Consider the following 9,340-nt stretch of genomic DNA (forward strand, 5'->3'; position numbering starts at 1 on the left):
AACTCCCAGCTGACCTCTCAGCCCCACACTCAGGACTGCAGCAGCTCAGAGCCGCCTCCAAAGCGGCCCCAGCGGCGCAGGCAGGAGAGGCAAACCCTCGTCCGGTTCCAGGTGAGCCCGTGCCCGAGTGCGAGCGGGATCCAGGTGAGCGTGCGCCCGAGTCCGCGAGTGACCAGGTGAGCCCGCGTCCGGGTCCGGAACGGAACCAGGGGAGCCCGCGGCCAGCCACTCTAGCATCTTGGTGGGAGTCGGGTCGCAGGACTCGAGCAGTCAGTGGGCAAAATGGGTTGAAGCCGAGAACGAAGCCCGCTGGTGGTTCAGGACACGGGCCTGGGCACAGCTGTGTGTTCGGGGGGGGGGGGGGGAAGGGGGGCAGGAGATCAGAAAGGACCTCCTCCCACCAAGTGCGCTCATAGGATCACCCTTCAAAATGAGCCCTGCTAATGAGGTGCTGTGTGCGGGAGGGCGGGAGAATGGTTATTTCATTAATAAGTGCTGGACATGCGTCACTTTCTGGAGCACCTTGGCTACACCGTGTATTTGGAACCGGAGGCAGAGCCTGGGTCTGTGCCCCTGAGGTTTTGAATGACTCCGTGGGTAAATGACAAGCGACAGACGGGAAGAAATACCACCACTTCGGGGGATATTTTAAGATTGAAAGTCAGTGGATACTGAAGCAGTGAGAGAGACTGGAAAAGGAAAGCAAGAACAGGGAGATAAGAAGAAAAGATACAGGAAGTCTAAGAAACCGAGTGGACACAGAGCCCGGTGGACCCCACAGCTCGGTGGGGCGCACAGGTTAGGGGCAGAGCGCTGTCCGGATGGACATCTCTGAGGAGGGGGGCTGGGGGGAGGAGCCTGACCCCGAACAGATCATTGGAATCCGAGGAGGCCATTGGTTAAGAATCCATTGGTTATCGCTCGAATTTTAAGGTTAGGAATAAAAACGTATGCAACGGGTAGGCAACAAGTTTTCTTTTGACAAATGATCAAGTAAGATATACACATTTAATTGGATTAGGAGAGAAGTTGTAAGGAGTTCGTGATTTTCTATACCCTCGTGAACATTCACAGATCTCTAGAAAAGCGTTTACTGTAAATAATTAGACTTTGAAATTGGAAGTGTTGCAAAACAGCACAATTATTACCCTGTCTTAATAATACTGTATATAGCCCTGGCTGGTTTGGCTCAGTGGATAGAGCATCGGCCTGCGGACCAAAGGGTCCCGGGTTCGATTCCGGTCAAAGGCATGTACCTTGGTTGCTGGCACATCCCCAGTAGGGGGTGTGCAGGAGGCAGCTGATCGATGTTTCTAACTCTCTATTCCTCTCCCTTCCTCTCTGTAAAAAATATATTTTAAAAAAATAATACTGTATATAGCATCAGTAGTATGTCAATTATACAGGGGTGGGCAAAGGGGAACTAGTCTGCAACCAAGGTGGGTGTCCTTGACCAGAATTGAGCCAGGAACCCTTTGGTCCACAAGCCGATGTTCTATCCATTGAGCTAAACTGTCTAGGGCCCTATTCTTGTGTTTTAAAACTTGCCTATTTACTTGGTGTTTTTAAACTTTGGAATGGGGAGGAAAAGACAGGCTACATGTCCATGAATCAGACATGGCAATAAAGCCTCAAGTATTGGAGAGGGATCCTTAACTGAATGGGAAATAAGAAACTGAGGGGGAAGATATGGTGACCCCACTTGCACTGTGTGTACTATTTCTTCCTAAATGGCGGGGGGTTCGGAATAGGCAGTCAAGCTTAGTTTTGGCTAACATAAATTAAAAGCATTTTTCTCAGTAAGTGTTTATATGGAAGTATTAAGTAGCCTCTTAATACTTTCTCTTAAGGCCCCAGGGACTGACTCCTAGCATCTTAAAGGCAAAGTACTTGTCACTAAACCTTTTACCTTAAATCTTGCTTTAGTATATTTTATATGGCTCTAAGAGAACTTACCAATTAATCAGGATATGTGCTATTAGTTATATTTTTAAAAAACAGGAAATGTCACATTGTAGGCTATGGGATTCCTTCTGTTAGTTGTTCACATTTGAGCCTGTGGACACTGGGAAAACCAACTGATCGTTTTATGTCAGATAGAGGTTCATGGTTTTGTTTGTGTGTGTTTTAATATAAACACTCTGGAAGCAGGCAGTCCCCTGGCTGGTGTAGCAGCTACTCTATCTCCCCAGGAACCTAATTTTTCTCTTTCTTTCTGCTATTCTTGTAACTGGAACTAAGGTTTGGCTGCCTGCTGCCATGAAAGCCAAACTTGTGAGACAAGTGCTGGTGCAAAAAGAAGGAGGTTTATTCAAGTGTCAGCATCTCAAGAAGATGAGGGACTCTTGTCCAAAGCCCATCTCACCATCTCAGTCAGGCAGAGGGAAAGCGAACAAAGAAATCAAGGGGAGGGGTTGAAAAGTTCTCTACGTGCAGGTCAGCACAGTACATCCATCCGAAGAAGGACCTTGAAACGGGGCAAATGATGTGCGGCATCCTGGTCTTCATTATCCTGGTTCTATGTCATCCTGGTTCTACAGTTGGAACTGGGATGACTGAAGATTAGAGTCCGTACCTTCTGAAGCTTGTTCCTAAAATTTTTATACAAACATGCTGTTTATCTACAAGCTGCATATTAGTCAGAGTCAGCATGTACAGAAACAAACCATGTGAAGAGAGGCCTGGCCAACCTTCAGCTATTCCAGTGGCCCCACTGAGGTGTCAGTCATGTGCATGAAGCCACCTTGGATGGACCTGCTCCAACTGAGCGCCAGTTGACACAATGTGGAACAGAAGAACTAAGCCCTGCAAAATTATAGATTTATCAGAAATAAATCACTGCTAAATTGTGCTGAAACACAATCAGTTGGCCCCCCTCCTCCAAAATGCCAAGATAGCCAAGAAGTGAGGTTCATTGGTTGGGCCTTTGGCCTCACTGGACATGGTAGAAGTCTGCTACCCGAGAGGAAGAGGATGGTTATCTCAGGGGGCAGGGGGGTATCAGCTGTCCTTAGTCACCCGTCTCCTGAGCTTGGAGCAGGAAAGTCATCTCTAGGACCTCGGGAACAAGGTCATATGGGGTCATTACTCTTGCCCTTTGGCATTACAGTAGGTCCTCAGGTTACATCGAAGATCTGTTCCTATGGCGCCAGGTAACGTGATTTTTGCCCTAAGTCGGAACCCACCTACATAAGCACCTATGTCACTCACATGGAGCACATACACAGCAGTAATGAAGTGAAACAGTAAAAAAAATTTAAAAGAAAGGTAACAATTCCTGACCTTTACTTGTGGTGAATAAATAATAAAAACATAAAGCACATATGTACATACGTCAAAATGACGGAACTTTTTTTATATAAATAAATGGGAGATGGCGACATAACCTCCAAATGACGTACGTGGAGTCCAACATAATCCGAGGACTGCCTGTACTGCAGTTGGACCACCCACAGGCTCCTGTGTTCATCCTCAGCCCTTCTTCCTCTGCTCCTAAGAGTCTGTGCATACCTGACCTCAGGCTGCCTCAGGCTCACTCTCTGAGCACATTGTGAGCACACAGGTCCCTGATGCTGTCAGGTCACCTGGCTCCTGTTCTCAGAGAAGTCTAATTGGATCAGTTCACCATCCAGCAAGGCTACGGCAAGGTCATTGCTGTGCTCTGAATTGGATGCACATCCCGTATTCCCTATATCCAGTCAGCCCTGTCTGGAATGGGACATGGACCCTTGAGCTCTTGAAGTCCTGGCAACACCCCTTCCTGGCTGTGACCTTGAGCAGGCTTTTTTACTCTTCACCTGAGTTTTCTCATCTGTAAAACTGGTACCAACTCTGTAAGGTTATTGTGAAGATTAAAGAGAGAGTGCTTGTGAATACTAGCATGTGCTCAATAAATGGTAGCCATAACTGTTACTGTTTTATTTGAACTTACATAAGCAACTGTGTGCTTTCTTTGTGGATTTTTTTTTATTTTTAAAATATATTTTTTATTGATTTTTTACAGAGAGGAAAGGAGAGAAATATAGAGAGTTAGAAACATCGATGAGAGAGAAACATCGATCAGCTGCCTCCTGCACATGTCCCACTGGGGATGTGCCCACAACCCAGGTACACACCCCGGACCGGACCCGACCCTGGGACCCTTCAGTCCGCAGGCCGATGCTCTATCCACTGAGCCAAACCGGTTTCGGCTCTTTGTGGATTTGATGATCTTGAAAAGTTATACTATCAAGTGATGCTTTCCTCCAGAGCAGTGGTTCTCAACCTGTGGGTTGCAACCCCTTTGGGGGTCGAACGACCCTTTCACAGGGGTCGCCTAAGACCATCGGAAAACACATATATAATTACATATTGTTTTTGTGATTAATCACTGTGCTTTAATTATGTTCAATTTGTAACAATGAAAATATATCCTGCATATCAGATATTTACATTACGATTCATAACAGTAGCAACATTACAGTTATGAAGTAGCAACGAAAATAATTTTATGGTTGGGGGTCACCACAACATGAGGAACTGTATTAAAGGGTTGCGGCATTAGGAAGGTTGAGAACCACTGCTCTAGAGTCTGTCATAAAATGAGAATTCTTCTCCGCTGAAAATTTTATTTTCACTGATGTTACTACATTTAAAAGCTTTAAAAAAAATACTGTAAAACTTGTATCAAAATCATGAATGGAGAGAAACATTATCTGATTATGTTGGCAGCAAAACAGCACCAGAATGTTACCAGAGATTGGACCTGAGTTCAGCATCCTCAGTACTTGAGTTCTAGCTAAGAAAGAACTCAGAGTCAAGCCTCAAATAAAAGTAAAAGTTTATTTAGAAAGTCACAGAGATATACAAAATGAGCTCTGGAAGAAGTGAGCCAGCTGGGCTCTGTGGGCTCAGGAAGCAAGTTGTAGAGGCAAAAGAAGGGTCCTTGTAACTTAGGAGAAAGAAAACTAGGATGTAAGGGCCTTGGGGAAGAAGAAGGGGAAACGCTCAAGTGGGGAAAAGAAGATGTGGGGAAAGGCATTGAGAGAGAGAGGGAGAGAGAGAGAGAGAGAGAAGAGGGAGAAGGAGAAGGAAAAGGAGGAGGAGGAGGAGGAGGAGGAGGAGGAGTGAGGGAAAGGGAGGGTGTGCTGCACTGAGGCCTCAAGGACTTTTAAAGGTTTTCCAGGGGAGGATCTCAATAGAATATTCATCAGCTTTCCTGAGGTGTCCTTTCAGGGTCATGGTCTCTACTGATGGGTCAGTGCCAGGTCAGGGTGTCATTAGTCATTGCAGTTGGTCCTGATGTTAGCCTGGGCATCACCCCTACCTGGCCTCGCTGCTTTTCTGGGCCTGGAGCTGAAACACAACTGAGGCCTAGATGTTATCTCACATTTGACAAAACTCTGTCTCTGGGGTCAAAAGACAGGAGGCTTTGTTCCTAACATTGTCTGATGCAGATCAAAACTCATTGTTTTAGGGGCTTAATGCTTAAGGGAGTGGTTATGCAAGAGCTTGTATGGGAGTCCATGAGCTGTTCTCTGGAGCCCTTGTGGGGTCTACCCTACGACTAGTGATATGAAAGGTCAGGGAATCTAAACTGCATGACCAGCAATAGGATAGGGCAGGAAAGGTCACCCTGGGGGTGAGGTCCCGCCCTAAAATTGTCTGTTGCTAGGCACTCAGGGCTTCTACCTGGCCTACTCTGTTCACGTCTATCTAACTGCCTACTACAATTATATACCAAGGGCAACCAAGAGTTTCCCCACGTTGCATGTACCTGGTTTTGCTCTGTCTGGGGTAAGTGGGAGGTTGTGAGTGTGGCCATTTCTCCATGTTCCATGTCACGTGATCCCCCAGTGCTGCTTTTGGGTGGGATTTAGACTGCTTTCCTGGGACAAAGGCAGCTTAGAGGGAAAACAGTGAGTGACATTTGGGTGCTTTTGAAGGCACACTTGTAATTTTAACTGTTCCATAGCATCCCTTTGAATGCTTAACCAAAGGTGTGTGTAATCTTTCACGTGGAGAGGGTCCTTACATTTTTATAAAGTGGATTCTCTCATAATTGCTTATTTAATAGCTATGGGCAGAGATCTTACAAGTTGTTGACGCATTTATTTGATACTTTTTGTAGGTGTTTATAGTGAGGACAGGTTTGCCATTCTGCCTATGATGTGCCTTTAAAAGTACTACTTGCATTATATGTTACTTCCATAAAGATACATTTTTCACAGAGTACTTTTTTTTAAAAATATATTTTATTGATTTTTTACAGAGAGGAAGGGAGAGGGATAGAGAGTTAGAAACATCGATGAGAGAGAAACATCGATCAGCTGCCTCCTGCACATCTCCCACTGGGGATGTGCCCGCAACCCTGGTACATGCCCTTGACCGGACTCGAACCCGGGACCTTTCAGTCTGCAGGCCGACGCTCTATCCACTGAGCCAAACCAGTTTCGGCCACAGAGGACTTTTTGCCCTTTCTAGACTATAAAGCATCATGTAAATGTAGGTATCACAATAATTCTTTAGGTTGAACACACCCTTACTTGGTTATGACGTATCTTTTATTTTTTATTTATTTCTTCTTATTATTTTTATCCTCACCCGCGGACATGTTCGTAGATTTGAGAAAGAAAAAGAGAGAGAGAAGCATTGATTGGCTGCCTCCTGCACACGCCCCAACTGGGGATCAAACCCACAACCTGGGTATGTGCTCTGACTGGGAATAGAACCTGTGACTTTTTGGTGAATGGGACGACACTCCAACCACCTCAGCCACAGGGACCAGGGCTATTTTTGATTTTTATAGGAGGTTATTTGAGCCAAACTGATGACATATGCCAGGGAGCAAGATCTCAAATGCTCTCGACATATCTTTTTATAATACCTAAGGGGCAGGTGGTACTGCATGTAGAGATTGAGGATTGATTTTGTGAGCCCGAGGCTGCCACAGGCTTTATACCATTGGCCTGAGTACATACTCACATCCCAGGGCAGTCTGTTGATATGAGGCAAGGAAAAAAATTGCTTTTTAAAAAAACAATTAATTTTTTAAAAAACAATTAATTTTTACTTATTTATAAACTCATCTCTCAAAGTTCAGACAGGACTGGAAAGTATGTGACCTCCCCGCATCCCAGAATGTAGGCAACCATTGCTGAGTCTCTCACCCTCCTCACAGCAATTTTCTATACATGAGCAAACGCATAATTTGTTTCTATTTTAATTCAAATGATGTCATGCTGTATATATATTGTTATGGCATTTTTAAAAAACATACATACCTTTAGGTCTAGAATGTACTCTCATGGCAGCATATAGAGCTCCATTTTATTCTTTTCCATTTCTTTTATTGATTGATTTTTTATTTTATTTTTTAGAGAGAGGAGGAGAGGGTGAGAGAGAAACCTCAATTTATTGTTCCACTTATTTATACATTCATTGGTTGATTCTTGTATGTGCCCTGACTGGGGATCAAACCCACAACCTTGGTGTATCAGGACGGTGCTCTAACCAACTGAGCTACCTGGCCAGGTAACTGCTCCATAGCATCCTTTTGAGTGGCAGACCATGATTGACTAACCCCATATGACAATCATTTCCAAATAGACTATAACTAAAATTAAAAATTCTACTAGAATTTTTGAGTACTAAAACATTTTTTTATTAATCCTCATCCGATGATATTTTTCCATTGATTTTTTTTTTTTTTCTAGAGAGTGGAAGGGAGAGGGAGAGACAGAAAAACATCAATGTGAGAGAGACACGGGCCCTGACCAACCAGGGCAGGGGGGATTGAGCCTGCAGCTGGATACATTCCCTTGACTGGAATCGAACCTGGGACCCTTCAGTACACAGGCAGACGATCTACCCACTGAGCCAAATTGGCTGGAGCAATGTGGTGGCCTTTAAAAGGCTAGAGTAGGGATAGTGCAGGCATCAGATTTACTGAAGGTGGACACGGTGTAGGGTCCCATCCTGCCATCATCACAATAGAATGGCGATGGCTACCATTAGCACATCCTCCACCCATCTGGGTGTTTCATGGGTCACATCCAGGCTCTCTGGGTGGCACAACTCCAGGGCATGTTCACATAGTGAATGGACAATGCAGGGAGGAGTGAGATTCCCACAGACTCCCACAACTGGACCCTAGAGCTCTGCGTTGCCAGGACCCTGGTCCTGTTTTGGTGATAGTCCCTACAGGGTTGCGCCATAACCTCCACGTGTGTGTCTGTTTGCCATCTTTCCAGACTCCACACTTACTAAACTTTGATCCTCAGTGCCTAGTACAGCGCCTGGCACACAATTGGGTCTCCAAGGTGCTGGCTAATTGAATGAATAAACATGTCTGCAGGAGCTGGTGGGCCTCCGAAGGTGGCAGTGGTGTGTATCTCTGTGTAAATGTCAGGCGTTAGGCTGGCCTTGTGTGGGGCTGCTGCCCAAAGGCTCAGCTGGGCAGGCGGAGAGGTGCCCGGCAGGCAGACCTCCTGTCTTCTTCTTTCCTCTACCCACTGCCTCCTAAGGCCTCTCTCTGCTGTCCCCTCTCGCTCTGACTTTATGTAGGACTCACTGTCCTCTCCTGAACTCCCTCCCACCCGCAGCATGAGGGGCCTTTCCCTAAATATTCTGGGAATAACTGTCTCCATCTCACACAAGGGCGAGCGGATGTGTGAGATGGAGACAGTTGTTCCCCAGAATATTTCTCCCAGGGAAGGTGGCATCTGCAGGTCAGCCACTGACTTGTGTGTGGTTCGAAAGGGTCTGGCTGAACCCCAAAGTGATAGTTTAGAAAAATGGTGACTGGCTATTAATGATTAAAGAAACTAATTGTGTATGTGTGTGTGGGAGGAGGGGAGGGGTGCAAGGCGAATGGGGTGGGGAAAGGAAATTAAATGGACAACAAAAGCCAGACAGAATACCATTTTATTCATTTATTAATTTTCTTCCATTTATTTATATAACAGATTTTAGACAGGCTCAGGACTCGCAACCTCTGTGAGGTGAAGAAATTCTCTGAGACGCTGAGGGAAGTAGACTCCTCTCACAGAAGCACCCTTACGTGCACCGAAGTCGTGCATGCCATTTGGGGCTTCACCAGTTGCCTGAGACTCCACAAGTTCCTCGGCTCTTTGTCTGCAGGGGCGGAGGAGGGAGGATATCCTAGAGGTATCTGACTTCTTGAAAGACTATTACCACATTATAATTACTTTCCCCCTCAAAAGCTAATTAAAGCACCCACAAAGCATTGAAATTTACTGAGTTGGGTCGAGTCACAATGCATAGAAGAATCTGTTGCCAGAAGCACATGAATGCCAGGTGAAGATTAGGAAAACCTTATAAGAGAGATAAAAGGCATAGT

Source organism: Myotis davidii, unplaced genomic scaffold (assembly GCF_000327345.1).
Source record: "Myotis davidii unplaced genomic scaffold, ASM32734v1 scaffold259, whole genome shotgun sequence".
NCBI lineage: Eukaryota > Metazoa > Chordata > Mammalia > Chiroptera > Vespertilionidae > Myotis > Myotis davidii.